Raw genomic sequence first — 16017 nt, forward strand, 5'->3', positions numbered from 1 at the left:
CCCTCCCGCTCCTGTCGACCATCCCTCTAAATATCCCCGCATCAAAGTTGTCTCCAGCAATCTCACAGCCCACCCAAACCTGGCATAGCCTCCTACTCACTACCGCCGTTGACGCCTCAGCCAACCATGGCGCCCCCGTCTCCAGCTCGAGGTTATGCATTTTTCATCTTCATCCAAATCGACCGACACACTTTTTTTCCATGGAACTGAGATTTAGCAAATGCAACAAGAAATGACCATCTGATCTATGATATCTGATTCTCCTTGCTCTTGCAAGTTTCAACGCATAGACACGACCCAACCAATTACTTTGGTTATCTACAAGATAGACATCTTTGTGGGGCGACACATTATCAGAGAGTAAGATGAGAATCAAGTGGGGGCATAGTTAAAAGGTTCATGAAATTTCACTGGGAATTCTGTGATTTCTAGGGCTACCAAGGTGATTATCGGGAAATTTCTGGTCACGTCTAAACTAAATTCATTTTTGGGTAAACAAATCTCATTTTTAATCAAAATTTTCCAGAATGATATTCAATTTCTAGACACGGGGCGACGAGGTGTAATAACGTGGGGCGAAAATATGTGACCGTGTATAGCGTGCAAAGTGAGCACAAGGGGCAAGAAACAGGCGCCACGGTGATGCTAACATGGGGGCATTATAGGCAGTGGCGGAGCTAGATAGGATGTTCAGGGGTGCGAGGTAGATAATATGGTTGTTGGGGGGGGGGGGTAAAAATTGTAGGTCAAGATGGAGAAGCCAGGGGCGAGAGAGTGGAACCCAAGATGAGATTTTTTTTAGAATGTCGCAGTCTCCCTAGGAATAGTTTTAAAATGTTGATATCGATATCCATATGATCAAATTCTTTCAATCCCATAATATTTTGCATGCATATAGATTTTTGAATCAACGTACTATGGTTTCCTAACGGCCGATTATCGCAGGCTTACCGTCCGAGAAATAGCAAAACCAAAATGGTAAGGGCATGCATGCACAACCATTATACAGACACAATACTTTCTTAGTCCCAAAATAAGCGTAGAGAAGACAAAATTAATCATATTATGCAAATGCAGTGAAAGTATATCCTATTGTTATCTCCTACGTGTGTGTGGGTGAGCGGGTCTATCCGGCGCGCACTACGAGGCGGCTAATATGTTTGCTTCGGTGATGAATCAGTCCAGTGTAAACGTGAGTTGAGTGTGTCGGCAGAAGATTAGCCACGGGCAGTACCACGACTGCAAGCGAGGCTCAATAGAGAAATGTCATGCACTTTCGGCAACGTACGGACGTCGACCCTTCTTGACTGGCTACAGAGCCGTGCAACCTTCCAATTTTCAGCTCCGTCAACCTCACCCGTGCGGGCGCGCACAATATAAATAATGCTGCATTGGATGCGGACCGATCGGAAGACAATGTTCAGGCCGGTTCAACGCTTGCAACTGAGCTCAAATTCTTCTTAAAAAAGTAAGGTCAAATTGGTCACATTCCAAAAATATGAATTAAGATGGGTGTTGAAACGTCGTTCCTCTACAGGCAACTGAGAAGACCAAAGGGGTTTCACTGCCTCACCCGCATAGTTGCCGGAACCCCCTCCCCACCCTCACTCTCCACGCGTCGACGGAGGGATCACGTCCTTTCTTTAGGTAGTTCCTATGCGTTGGTCAGGATGATAAGGCGGCGGCGGCGTCTCAAAGTTGGAATAATTACCATCATATTCCTGCTAGGGTGGTGCGCTTAGCACCGGCGGAGAGCATGCGTCGGTGGTTCGATCCATTTCATTCTAAGGGCATCAAGATGCCCCCCAGGCGTTTTTTCGTTCGCCGGCGCCAAAAAATCGGCCCAATCGCGTCCCCAAGAGCCCAGTTTTTGCCAGCTCGGGTCGAAATTGGCGCCGGCGGACCCAACCCGAACCCAGCGCGCTGGGGCTCGCTCGGGGGCGCCGGGCAAATCGTTTTTGGCGCGAAGAGACGCGGGCCCGCCGCGTCAGCGACTCTACCCTCTTCTCGCCCCTTCTCGTCCTCATCGCCTCGTTTCCCGCGGCGAATCAATGCCAAAGCTGCCACGCGCTGCCGTGCCGGTCAGCCTCCATTGATGCCTCACGGGCGGCAGTGAAGGCTGGGCGGCGCATCCCTCGGCCGCCACGCAATCACGCCACGCGTAACGCGCTGGCCAAGCCTACCACGCGGCGTCTCCGCCTATAAAAGTCGACTGCAAGCGCGCCGGAAAGACTCACCCCGATCATCCACCGACGACGCGCTCATTTCTCCCCCTTTCATCCTCTCGCCGTCACCAGTTGAGAAAGCATGGCCGAGCGTTTCCCAGGCGACGGCGCGGCGGTGAACAGATTCGGGCGCCGTCATCTGCATGAGGACGAGGCTCGCCTCCTTTTCGAGGCCGAGTACCCGGTCCCGCCGGACATGCGGGTGCCCGGGGCTTGGAGGATCAGCGCCGGCGGCGTGCCGGTGCCACCACCACCCACCGGGGGGACGCGGCGTGCGGAGATCGCACGCATCCGTGCGTCCCTACCGCGGGCGGCGAGGGAGGGGCCACGGTACGTCCCCGACAGGCCGCTCTGGGAGCCCTACTTCCGCCGCCGTCACGCCGAGCAGCTCGAGGCCACCAACGGCGTCGTGCCCTCCGGCAGGCTCAACTCCGATGGCCGGCGCCGGTGCTGGGGCGTGCCCGACCGCACGTTGGAGGCCGTCCTCGAGTACATCGAGGGCGGCAACACGCCGCGCCTCGAGTACCCCGTTCCCCCGTCCTTCTCACGCCGCCGGGGAAGCTCCTGGACGCCGAGGCGCATGGAGACCCGGGCGTCCTCCTCCTCGTCCGGCGGCTCTCCCTGCCTCCACCTCCGCCCCGTCAAGCCGGAGCCCCAGGACACGCCTGTCAGCGCGCGTACCCGTAGCTCCGGCGGCTCTCCCTGCCTCCACCTCCGCCCCGTCAAGCCGGAGCCCCAGGACACGCCTGTCAGCGCGCGTACCCGCAGCTCCGGTGCCCTCGTCGAGCCCAAGGTGGAGTCCAGCCTCCCCCAGAGTACGAGGAGATAGCCCGGCGCGGCTTCTCCGACGAGGACGTCATGCGGTGGTCGCGCGACGACTACGTGCGCGAGGAGATGGTCCGGTAGCGCCGGGCCCTGGAAGTGATCGCCCCTTGCAAACGTGGGCGCGAGGACGAGGACGGTGTCGTCGTCCTCGATAGCGACGACGACGCCGCCCCCGGACCGTCCAACCCGCCGCGCCAACCGGGAGAGGGATGCAGCAGGGACGGCGGAGGCGTAGGCGGGGGCGACGACGACGACGACGACGGCGGTGACTACACGCGGTTCTACAGCCTCCTCGGCATGTAGAACCGCGTGGGCGGGCGGCGAGGAAGACGGCGGGGTAGCCCGCGGTAGTTTTTTTTTTTTGTAAAATATGTTTAAATTTGAACGAACTCGTCCGTATTTGCATTGTGTTTACGCCAAATTTAAACATTTTAAAAACTCATGGGGCCGCGACTGAAGGGCATTACGTCCCCAGTGTGCGGTTTAGCGCCGGTGCTCTCCCAGGAGACGATTTTTAGCCCCTTCTAGAAGGCCAACGGGTGGAGATGCCCTAATCACGAATTCAGACGATGCAATGTATTTTTTGGATGAAAAAGGCTCACGTTGAGATAATACAATAAAGCGGTGTCCTGCCGACCAACGTTTGCAGCGACAGCGACTCAACGCTGTAGGCGATCGGAACCGCGGCCGCATATGATTGAGAACTAGTTTAATCATGAGCTCGATCACAAGCTGCGCTTCCACAATGGTGCTCTCATGACTGTTACGTGTACGCACGCCTCCTACTTCCCCTCTCGCCCGGTCATCAACTTGTTATAACTTACCATTAATATTAAGGAAAACGATTCAGATCAGACGGCTGATCCAGCGCGAGCATCCGCCGCCTCTTCCGTGCAATGTGCGTGTTGCGTGAGACCCGTCCAGCATTATCTGTATGGAGTAGTTTCCTTCATCTTTATCTCATCCACACTAACCGCTCAACCTTTTTCTTTCTTTCATGGCGTTTTGTCTCTCTCAAGCCTTCTCTCAATCTCCCACCCAAATCTCCTACTAGATGTTGTTGTTTTTTTGCCGCTAGTGCGTGGTTCAGGGAACTGCGACTGCATGCAAGACCTCGTCCATGCCGCCCCTGACCATCACCGGCCGTGCGAATAGCGACGGTGTTGTCAGCAACGGTGGCAGTGTTTCCGAAACATCATCTTTGTTGCAATTTTTTCTGCAATATCCTGTGTGTTGCAAAAGCTCCTTCTTCAATAACATGGCAAAAGAATTCTGCAACAAAATCTCTGGTGCGAAAAAATTCTGCAACAAGGCTTGTGTTGCAATAATGGCGGACATTGCTAGTTGCAAAAATTAAAATCTGCAACAAGATCTCGGTTGCAAAATAAATCCGCAACAAGGCTTGTGTTACAATAATGGAGGTTGTAAAAAAAATGTGCAACAAGGCATGCGTTGCAATAATGAAGGGTGATGCTGGTTGCAAAATATTTCTACAACAAGGCTTGTGTTGCAATAATGGAGAGTGCCGCTGGCCACTCGATGCACCAGATCCGATGGCTGGCGACCCGACCGATCTTTTAAAACGATCCGCCGGCGGACGCGTAGCTGCCCCCTAATATTAATATACCGCATATGATTGAGACTAGTTTAATCATGACCTCGATCACAAGCTGCGTTTAGACAATGGCGCTTATGACTGTTATCCTGGCCAAGTGGCCATGGTCATGATCTCGAACGGCTGGTATATGTGCGCACGCCTCCTACTTCTCCTCTCGCCCACACATCAACTAGTCAATTTCTGCTGAAATTTGAGATGGGCTATAGGCGCATATAGTAATTTCTGAAAAATCTCTAAGGTTCCATGTGGGTTATATGGCACTAGGTGTAGTGGGAAGTTTAGTCCCACCCCATTAGTGGAAGGAGAGTTGGAGTGGTTTATAAGGGTTTCTCTTCTATATGCTATTGGAGCTTGAGAAGAGAAGAGGCCCTCGCGCACTCCTCCTCCGCCGCGCCGCGGGTTGTGGGATTGAGCCGAGCCGAGCTCACACCTACGCACTTATTTTTTGCCAGTCTAGACGACACGAACAGATCACATCTGCTCCACGCGCACACCCACCGTCGTTCCCTTGCTGCTGCTGCCGCCGGTGACTCCATCCCGTCCGCTGCGTACACGGTCGACGGGAGAGCAGGTCTCCGAAACCACGCCCTTCAGGTTCCTGTACGGGGTGAGGGGCGAATAGGTTTTTGGGCAGCGATTACGCGACTGCTCGCTTTCAATCGTCTACTTCCTCTACGTCCGCGTCGCCTTCATCATCATCATGTCCACCGACGCCGAACGTGCCGCCGCCGAGAAAGCTGAAGCCGACAAGAAGGCCGCCGAGGACGCCGCTGCCGCCACCAAAGACGCGGTCTCTGCATGGCCTACTGGAGGGTATAACTCGTTTATCCCGCTCCTACTGTTTTCTGTTTTAGCCATACTAGCGTTATACGTAGATCTTTCTGCAATTAGCGTAGTATGTGCTAGCTTGCCTGAATATCAGTATGTGTTTATTTGTGTCAATGCCGTGCTAGTGATTTACTCGTGGATTAATTTAATCAGGAAATTGCCTATTTACTCAACAATCCAAGAACCTATTATGTGTAGGAATTTTTCTGTAAGTGGCTTTGCCGCTGCACTGAAACCGGATAAGTTTACCGGTACATACTTTAAGCGTTGGCAGACTAAGACCACGTTATGGCTCACGGCTATGAACGTGTTCTGGGTCACCGGTGTCTCCACAGGAACGATTGCTCCTGAACAGGAGAAGGCGTTCAAGGAGGCTACCGTTGTGTTTCTCGGAGCAGTTCTTAGCGTGATCGGAGATAAACTGGTCGATGCATATTTACATGTGCATGTCGCCAAGGACTTGTGGGAGGCGATCGAATCTAAATTCGGGGCCGCCGATGCAGGAAGCGAGATGTATATTATAGAGCAGTTCCACGATTACAAGATGGTTGAAAACCATCCTGTATTGGAGCAGGCTCATGAGATAATATGCATCGTTAAGGAGCTTGAACTTCTTAAGTGCGAGTTACCGGGCAAGTTTGTCGCGGGCTGCATAATCGCTAAGCTCCCTAATTCCTGGAGGAACTTTGCCACCACTATGAAACATCAGAGGCGTGAATTCTCTGTGGAGGATGTCATTGGCCATCTGAGTGTTGAGCAGAATTCGAGGGCAAAAGACTCGCATGAAAAAGGGACCGACGGGACTTCTGTCGCCAACATGGTGAACCAGAGGAACCATAACTTCCACAAGCCCAAGGGAAAGAACGGTGTCCAACAGAATACCGACCTTAAGAAGAAGGGTAAGAAGACCTTCAAGAAGAACAAGAAGGATGAGGGCTGCTTTACTTGTGGTTCGGTTGAACATTGGGCCAACAAGTGCCCAAACCAGTACAAGAAGTTAGGACAGGACTCCAAGTCTGTCAACATGATAGTGGGCAACAATGAGAATGGTGCATCTGGGTACGGCAATTTATTTACTGTTTTTTTAGTGTTTCAACCCAACGATTGGTGGGTGGACACAGGTGCAGGTGTTCATGTGTGTGCTGACATTTCATTGTTCACTTCTTACCAGGCCACAGGTCACGGGTCCGTATTGATGGGGAATGGCGCGAGTGCTTCTGTTCATGGTGTTGGCACGGTCAATCTGAAGTTTACTTCAGGAAGGATCGTGCAGCTGAAGAACGTGCAGCATGTCCCCACCATCAAGAAGAAGGTTTTCGAGTCTAATAAATTAGTTGTTACGAAATATGGACTCTTTGTTCGAAAAGGTTATGAGAGCGGAGGGATGTTCCGCCTTTCCCTCGCAGATTTTTGTAATAAAGTCATGAACCATATTCATTCGAATGTTAATGAATCTGAAGTTTGGCATTCACGTCTTTGTCACATTAGTTTCGGTGTTATGACGCGGCTAGCCAAATTGGATTTAATCCCGAGTTTCACCTTAGCCAAACGTTCTAAGTGCCTTTCATGTGTGCAAGCTAAGCAACCTCGCAAGCCTCACAAGGCCGCGGAGGAGAGACACTTAGCACTATTAGAACTCATACATTCAGATCTTTGTGAGATGAACGGTGTGTTGACTAAAGGTGGAAAGAAATACTTCATGACATTGATAGATGACTCCACTAGATATTGCTATGTGTATCTGTTAAACACTAAAGATGAGGCTCTACACTACTTTAAAATCTATAAGGCAGAAGTTGAGAAACAACTTGAAAAAAAAATAAACGAGTCCGGTCAGATTGTGGTGGAGACTACTTCTCGAGTGAGTTTGATTCTTTCTGTGCGAAACATGGCATTATTCATGAGAGGATGCCTCCCTATTCACCCCAGTCAAACGGGGTTGCCGAGCGGAAAAACCGTACTCTAACTGATTTGGTTAACGCCATGTTAGATACATCGGGTTTATCCAAGGCATGGTGGGGGGAGGCTATATTGACGGCATGTCATGTCCTGAATAAAGTTCCGACAAAGGATAATGAGATCACTCCCTATGAGAAATGGGCAAAGAGAAGGACAACACTCTCGTACTTGCGTACTTGGAGCTGTTTGGCGAAAGTCAATGTGCGGATCCCCCAAAAGCGCAAGCTTGGACCAAAGACTGTGGACTGCGTTAATTTGGGTTACGCTAAGAACAGCGTTGGCTATAGATTTCTAGTAGTGAAATCTGAGGTACCTGACCAGAAGGTCGGTACAATTATGGAGTCTAAGGATGCTACATTCTTCGAGTATATTTTTCCTATGAGAGATATGCAAAGCACTTCTAGACAGGAATCTGAGGAGACTCCTGAACCTGCCATTCCTATGGAAAATTATGAACAAACACATTATGAAAATCCCGAGGAGGATAACGAGGAAACCCTTGGCAGGGGCAAGAGACAAAGGACTGCAAAGACCTTTGGTGATGATTTCTTCGTGTACCTCGTGGATGATACTCCCACTTCTATTTCAGAAGCGTATGCCTCTCCAGAAGCGGACTACTGAAAGGATGCGGACCGTAGCGAGATGGATTCCATCATGGCTAACGGGACATGGGAGATCACTGATCGTCCCTATGGTTGCAAACCACTGGGGTGTAAGTGGGTGTTCAAAAAGAAGCTTAGGCCCGATGGTACTATTGAAAAGTACAAGGCTAGGCTTGTGGCCAAGGGCTATGACCAGCAAGAAGAGGAAGATTTCTTCGATACTTATTCACCTGTGGCTAGACTGACCACCATTCGAGTATTACTCTCGTTGGCGGCCTCGCACGGTCTTCTCGCCCATCAGATGGATGTTAAGACGGCTTTTCTAAATGGAGAGCAAAAGGAGGAAATCTACAGGCAACAGCCTGATGGCTTTGTGACAGATGGTCAGGAAAGAAAGGTGTGTAGGTTGATAACATCTTTATATGGCCTGAAACAAGCACCTAAGCAATGGCATGATAAGTTTAATACAACTCTGACATCTGTTGGTTTCGTTGTTAATGAGGCTGACAAATGTGTATACTATCTCCTTGTTGGGGCGAAGGAGTTATACTATGCTTGTATGTTGATGACATACTGATATTCGGAACAAACCTCAAAGTCATTGAGGAGGTCAAATCGTTTCTATCTCAGAACTTTGAGATGAAAGACCTTGGTGTGGCTGATGTTATCTTGAACATCAAGCTACCGAGAGATAATGAGGGTGGAATTACACTTCTGCAATCCCACTATGTTGAGAAGGTGTTGAGTCGTTTTGGATATTCGGACTGCACGCCATCTCAAACACCATATGATCCTAGCGTGTTGATTCGAAAGTCCAAAGGCATGGCTAATTATTAATCGAGATACTCTCAAATCATTGGTTCACTAATGTACCTTGCGAGCAAAACGAGGCCTAACATCGCGTTTGCTGTGAGCAAACTAAGCCGGTTTGTTTCCAAACCGGGTGATGTACATTGGCATGCTGTTGAGAGAGTAATGCGCTATCTGAAAGGTACTATGAACTATGGACTTCACTATATCGGATACTCGTCGGTACTTGAAGGGTATAGTGATGCGAATTGGATCTCTGATGCTGATGAGATGAAGGCCACAACTGGGTATATGTTTACTCTTGGAGGTGGCGCTGTTTCCTGGAAGTCTTGCAAGCAAACGATCTTAACGAGATCGACAATGGAAGCAGAATTAACGGCATTAGACACATCTGGTGTTGAAGCGAGATGGCTTCGAGATCTTTTGATGGACTTGCCATTGGTTGATAAACCGGTTCCGGCTATCCTTATGAACTGTGACAATCAGACTGTCATCACCAAGGTGAAGAGTTCAAAGAACAACATGAAGTCCACCAAACACATAAGAATGAGATTAAAAGCTGTCAAAAAATTAAGAAACTCCGGAGTGATAGCGTTGGACTATGTCCATACGGCTAAGAATCTGGTAGATCCCTTTACGAAAGAGCTATCACGTCTTGTGATAGATAATGCATCGAGGGAGATGGGTATGAGACCCACATGAGTTGCCATGGTAGTAACCCAACCTATGTGATCGGAGATCCCATGAATTAGGACCTAGGAAAACAAGCCAGTGGTGAACTGAGGAGAGTAACTATACTAACCCACTCCGTTGGAGATGCAATACTCTCGATACTGTATGGTAGGATGACTATTTGTCTTAATGTGTTCCAAAGCTTATGTAAGCAAGATACTATCCTACAGAGCGATCTGTGGAGGGACACACCTATGTGAGCCCGACTGCTGGTCACATTCTACGAGATTGGGGTAATCTCTAGTAAGCTCATGAATAGGCAAGGAGTGTGACTTATATGCTCCACCCGAGGGGTCAGCCTTCGGTAGCCTAGTACTAGTAAGACATGTAGTGAAACTTCTTTACACCAAACTAACAATTCAAGGCATAGTCCATTGTTCAGTTGTGAAGGAGCGTAGCTACTTGCTCTAGGTGAAGTTCAACCTTAACAGGTCTTCACTGACACACTAGTATATCGAAACAGCAATTGGAACAGAGGACACAATGGGCCCTCGAGATATGGTGGGGGATTGTTGAAATTTGAGATGGGCTCTAGGCCCATATAGCAATTTCTGTAAAATCTCTAAGGGCCCATGTGGGTTATATGGCACTAGGTGTAGTGGGAAGTTTAGTCCCACCCCGCTAGTGGAAGGAGAGTTGGAGTGGTTTAGAAGGGTTTCTCTTCTACAGGCTATTGGAGCTTGAGAAGAGAAGAGGCCTGTCGGTGTCAAAACCGGCGGATCTCGGGTAGGGGGTCCCGAACTGTGCGTCTAGGCTGGGTGGTAACAGGAGGCAAGGGACACGAAGTTTTACCCAGGTTCGGGCCCTCTCGATGGAGGTAAAACCCTACGTCCTGCTTGATTAATATTGATGATATGGGTAGTACAAGAGTAGATCTACCACAAGATCAGAGAGGCTAAACCCTAGAAGCTAGCCTATGGTATGATTATTGTTCTGTATGTTGTCCTACGGACTAAAACCCTCTGGTTTATATAGACACTGGAGAGGGTTAGGGTTACACAAAGTCGGTTACAATGGTAGGAGATCTGCATATCCGTATCACCAAGCTTGCCTTCCACGCCTAGGAAAGTCCCTTCCAAACACGGGACGAAGTCTTCAATCTTGTATCTTCATAGTCCAGGAGTCCGACTGAAGGTATAGTCCGGCCATCCGGACACCCCCTAATCCAGGACTCCCTCAGTAGCCCCTGAACCAGGCTTCAATGACGACGAGTCCGGCGCGCAGATTGTCTTCGGCATTGCAAGGCGGGTTCCTCGTCCAAGTACTTCATAGAAGATTTTGAACACAAAGATAGTGTCCGGCTCTGCAAAATAAGTTTCCACATATTGCCATAGAGAGAATAATATTTACACCAATCTAATCTGCTGACGTATTCCGTAGCGTGACACACCACGGCCAAGCCTTTATCCGAGTCTTTTCATTATCCCACCTCAGCGCGTCATGCGAGGCGGTTTCCTTGGCATGTCTTGTTAAAGCAGAGATCATGTCCCCCTTATTCCGGGATTCTCATCAATACGGGCGTGGGTAACCCAACCGCTTCTAGGACACCTAGATTATAGGCAAGTCCAAACGGACACGGAGAGGACGCTTGATATCCACCCTCTTTATAAAGGGACAAGGCTTTTATTTTTCCCTCCCGTGCTCAATCGAATCCTTCCCCCGCCTCAAGCTCAAATGCCCAAAGTTTAGGTCAGGTGCTCCAAACCTTCAGTCATGTCCGGATCTAGCCTTCAAGGCCGACGGGTGCCTTCCTCCGTCACGGAAGAAGACATCAAAAAGTTGAGGGAGGCCAGATATCTGACCGCTGAGATTTTGCATCGGCTGCCTCCCCGGGGGCAGGCCGTCCCCTCCCCCGAACCCAACGAGAGCGTCGTGTTCGTCTCCCACTTCCTCCGAGGTCTAGGCCTTGCTATGGATCCTTTCATCAGGGGTTTGATGTTTTATTATGGGCTATACTTTCATGATCTAGCTCCAGACTCCTTTCTTCATATCACGACATTTATTGTTGTGTGCGAGGCCTTCCTCCGGGTTGCCCCTCACTTTGGCCTATGGCTCAAGACCTTCGAAGTAAAGCCGAAGATGATCGAGGGGCAACATGCAGCGTGTGGAGGTGCCTCAATACGCAAGATGACGGGAGCTCTGTGGCCCAAAGGTTCCATCCCAGAGGTGTCTGAATTGTGGCAACAGGAGTGGTTCTACATCACGGCTCCTAGAAGTGCCAAGTGGGCAGCCGCCCCCGTTTTCCGCTTGGACCCTCCACCACAACTGATGTCATGGATCAGCAGAGGTCTCAGCTGGGGTCCAGCCAAGGACGTGCCTATACTCCAAAGCCGCATTCAAGATCTCTTCAATGGAGATTTCAGTTTGGTTGCGGTAATACAAGTTATGCTGGTCCGTCAAGTCCAGCCCTGCAAACGTCGACCCCTTCGCTTGTGGGAGTTCAATCCCGAGGGACCGCGTGCCATTCAAAATTTCCTCGGCCTGACGCACGAGGAGATGTACAAGTCATTCTTCGGACATCAGGTAGAGTGTCCGGAAATCACCGAGGACGTGGGCCTGAGGAGTAACCGCGCCGCCGAACAGGTAAGGAATCTTCCGACCGAATATACTATCTCTCATTTGTTACGAAGTTATCTCTGAGAGTTCACTTTTTGAACAGGACTGGCTAACAAAGGCGAAGTTGATTCGGTGTTCGGCCCCCCTCCCTGAGGGTTTGGAAAATCCGGTATTGGAAAAGATGCTCCAGACCGTACCTTGCCCGGAGCCCTTGAAGGAAGACACTATGGAGGATAATACGGGCGGACGCGGGTCCCCAACGCTGCCCATTCTAACCGAGGGAGCGAGCATCTCCATGAAGGAAGACGACCAGAAGAGGAAAAGGACTGCGCTCGGGGATTCGAAAGCCGAAGCTTCCAAACGGGAGAAGAAGTCTCCCACAGAGGGTCCTACCCTGGGGGGCGATGTTGCCGCACAAAGTCCGCGGGGGGATCAATTCTCCCGCGAGTCGTAAGTGACCCGAAGTACTTTAATAGTACAGATATGCCATCTTTTTCATCTGAGAAAATAACCACCGCATATATCTTTGCAGTTTGGGCCTTAGCCCCTTTCAAATGAGCTCGTCTTCGGGGGATCTTCTTCCAGAGATGATGGAGAGTGAAACGCCTCCTCCGGATTCCTCCGCTCCAGAAGCGGGCGACCCTAAAGTGTCGTCGCGGAGGGCCTCTCCGAATCCGGTGAGGCCAGAAGATAATCCCATTGCCCCCCGAAGCTCCCAGTGTCCGGCTCCCGAAGAGAGCAGACAAAAGAGTCCGGCACCGTCTAGTGTGTGATCGGATGTTCTGAGGGAGTTGGTGGGGCAAGCGGCCATCTCAGGTGAACACCGTGTGCTGATGAATACGGTGATGGAGAGGATATCGTCCGCCGAAAGCGGATTGCATGAAGCTTTTATGAGTCTACTGACAGGCTTTGAGGTACGTAAAAGAATGTATGATAGTCCTGCACATGCTAGGTGTGCCTTGTGTAGATAGTAGCCCCTGAGACTCTGGTTGCCGTCGGAAACGATGACGAACAAAGGATCATATTCCCAGGTAATAAACATACTGCCTCTATGTGCAGGTGATGGAAGCTTCGATGGCTAGCCGGACTAGAGAGTTTGCCCATTTAGAACAGCAGTTGGATGCGGCAGACGCCAACATCGAGCTTGTTAACAAAAGGCTTGACGAGGCACAGGGTAAGTGTCCTTATCTGGTAAACGCCATATAGGAAGAGCAGCATGATGCCAGTATCTTTAACATGTTGTGACTGCAGATGGAGCTGCCACTGTTGAAGCCTTGCGGGCAGAACTTGCCCGAGCCAAGGAACAAGCGAGGTTGGGTAATGCGGCTTCTTTAAAGGCGGCCGAAGAATTGCAAGCCGAGAAGGCCGCGCATGGCGAGAGCCAAGACAAGATGACCAAAATGGCCATAGAATTAAAATCCACCGCCGACCGTTGCCGGGTTCTCGAAAAGGAAAACCAAGCAAAGGCATCGGACTTGAGAAGGCTGCTGCGACAAGAAAGGACCTCCGCTCTGCTATGAGGGCAAAGAAGGAGGAGTTGCGGGAAGCCGGGGATATTGTAGCTGGGAAATCCTTTATGTTGCGGAGGAAGTTCGGAGATCCACGATATGTCCCTCTGGATCGGCTATGGAGTTCGGAGGATGTATATATGGATTTGGCGGCGATCCCGCGTTTCTCGTCGACGGATCCATACCATATGGTGGCTCCTATGCTGCGAGGCCACGCTGCTCCATCGGCGTTGTCAAGGCTCAAGAGCCAAGTCCTGTTCCTGTGGGCGCGTGTGGTGATCACCGAGCTACACCCTACTCGTACTCGTAGGCTCGTAGCAGGTAGGGTCAGCTAGGAGAGGAAGGAGAGAGTGAGACGTAGCGGTCAGTGTGAGCTGGATGGGCGGCAATCAGCTGATGATGGAGCTGACGGATCGATCGACGGGATAGGTTGGTCGTGGCCTACTAGTAGCAGTAACCTATGCGAGGCCATCCGTCCTGTTGGTTGAGGCCGCTATATATAGAAGCCGGCGTGGCGGCGGGGCCTGTGGGTGACTCGGCGCTGGCGTACAGCGGCAGCACCAGATGCTCTCCTTGCGTCCGAAGGTAGGTTCCTCCACCGTGCACCCCACCCGCGTACGTCGCCGTCGACGAAGACCCGATGCGCGCGGTCATGCCTCTTGGTCTTGGTAGGAGTAGGACCGTTCGTTTAGCTTACCGAGGAAACCGAAGAGGCTGGAAAATTCTCGGTCCGTCCTCGGCCATGGTGGATGGAATCTTGCTAGTTGCCGCTAGTACCAGTCCAGTCAAGGCATCGTCGCATCAACATCTGGCAGGCAGCGGCGCCGGCCGGACGCACCGCGACGCCGACGCATGCATCCAGTGTGCTTTCATTACCGGAAAACGGCCCTACCCCGACGGCCAAAACAATGCCGACGGCCACCGTCGGCCTACTTTGAGCTATGCCGACAGCCATGTCCTGGCCGTCGGCGTATCTTGGCCGTCGGGCTACCACGAGCTAAGCCAACGGCACCCGTCCGCATAAAACTGTTGTCGGCCCAGCTGCGAACACGCCGACAGCAACCATCGGCATAAATAGGCCATCGGCATACCCGTGGGCCCGGCGACCCCGCCCGTGATCAGCGGCTAACGTCGTCAAATCTATGCCGACGGCCGGGTCGGGCGGCCGTCGGCATATATCCTCATGCCACATCACCGATCCGCGGCGCACCGTCCAGCAGATATGCCAACGGCCGCCGTCGGCATACCCGCCACGTCAGCGATCCGCGGCACGCCGCCCACCTAAACCCTGCCGTTTATATGCCGACGACAATGCCGTCGGCATATTAACTGACATGTAGCATATGCTTTTTTATGCTTTTTTATGTATTATTATATTAACTAACATGTAGCATATGCTTTTTTATGTATTATTATATGAATATATATGTAGTCTGTAATTTTTTCCATAGATTATGAATATATATGTAGTTTGTAATTTTTTTCATAGATTATGAATACATATATATATATATATATATATAGTTATGTATATTTTTTAGCACAATAATAATGTGACGTCATGTTCTTTTGAATATAGGACATTATATTTAATTAAAATCAATAACAACTATGCCGACAGAAGTTTTGTGGCGGTTGCAAACTCCCGGCACCCGTCTCCGGACTGTGACCCCCTCACGTCCGCGGTCTGCCCCCCTCACGGACAGCGCCGACGCCGGCATCTGGAGGGTGGAAACAGCCACATCGGGTCTATACGGAGGGGACGTTGCTCCGAAGTGTTTCTATGGGATGACCTACCACAACCGGGTGGTGTTGTGGCATGTCCGAAGAGGCGGCACACATCTCCGGGGCGTGGTCCCCCAAACGGACGGCGCCGCCGCCGGCACCTGGAGGGGGGAAACGGACGCATCGGGTCTACACGGAGGGGATGTAGCTGTCGGTTTGGCTCCGAATGTTGCTCCCAGGTGTCCCTCTGTGCTGACCTGACACAACCGGGTGGAGAGGCCCACTGGTCAAAGCCCGTCCGTGGGAAGTCAAAGGGCTAGATCTCGTGGTCAACCGCTCCAGGGTTAGGCGGGACGGGGCCCTGGGGGGGTAGCAATGCCACTGGAGCGTCGCACCGGCCCCTCATACATGCGGGGTGGTGTGGTGGCATGTCCGAAGAGGCGGCACGCGTCTCCGGGGTGTGCCCCCCCTCACGGACGGCGCCGTCGCCGGCACCTGGAGGGGGGAAACGGACGCGTCGGGTCTACACGGAGGGGATCTTGTTGTGGGTCTGGCCCGGATGTTGCTCCAAAGTGTTCCTATGGGCTGACCTAACACAACCGGGTGGGGAGGTCCACTGGTCAAAGCCC

The sequence above is a fragment of the Triticum dicoccoides genome, chromosome 2A (genome assembly GCF_002162155.2).
Source record: "Triticum dicoccoides isolate Atlit2015 ecotype Zavitan chromosome 2A, WEW_v2.0, whole genome shotgun sequence".
NCBI lineage: Eukaryota > Viridiplantae > Streptophyta > Magnoliopsida > Poales > Poaceae > Triticum > Triticum dicoccoides.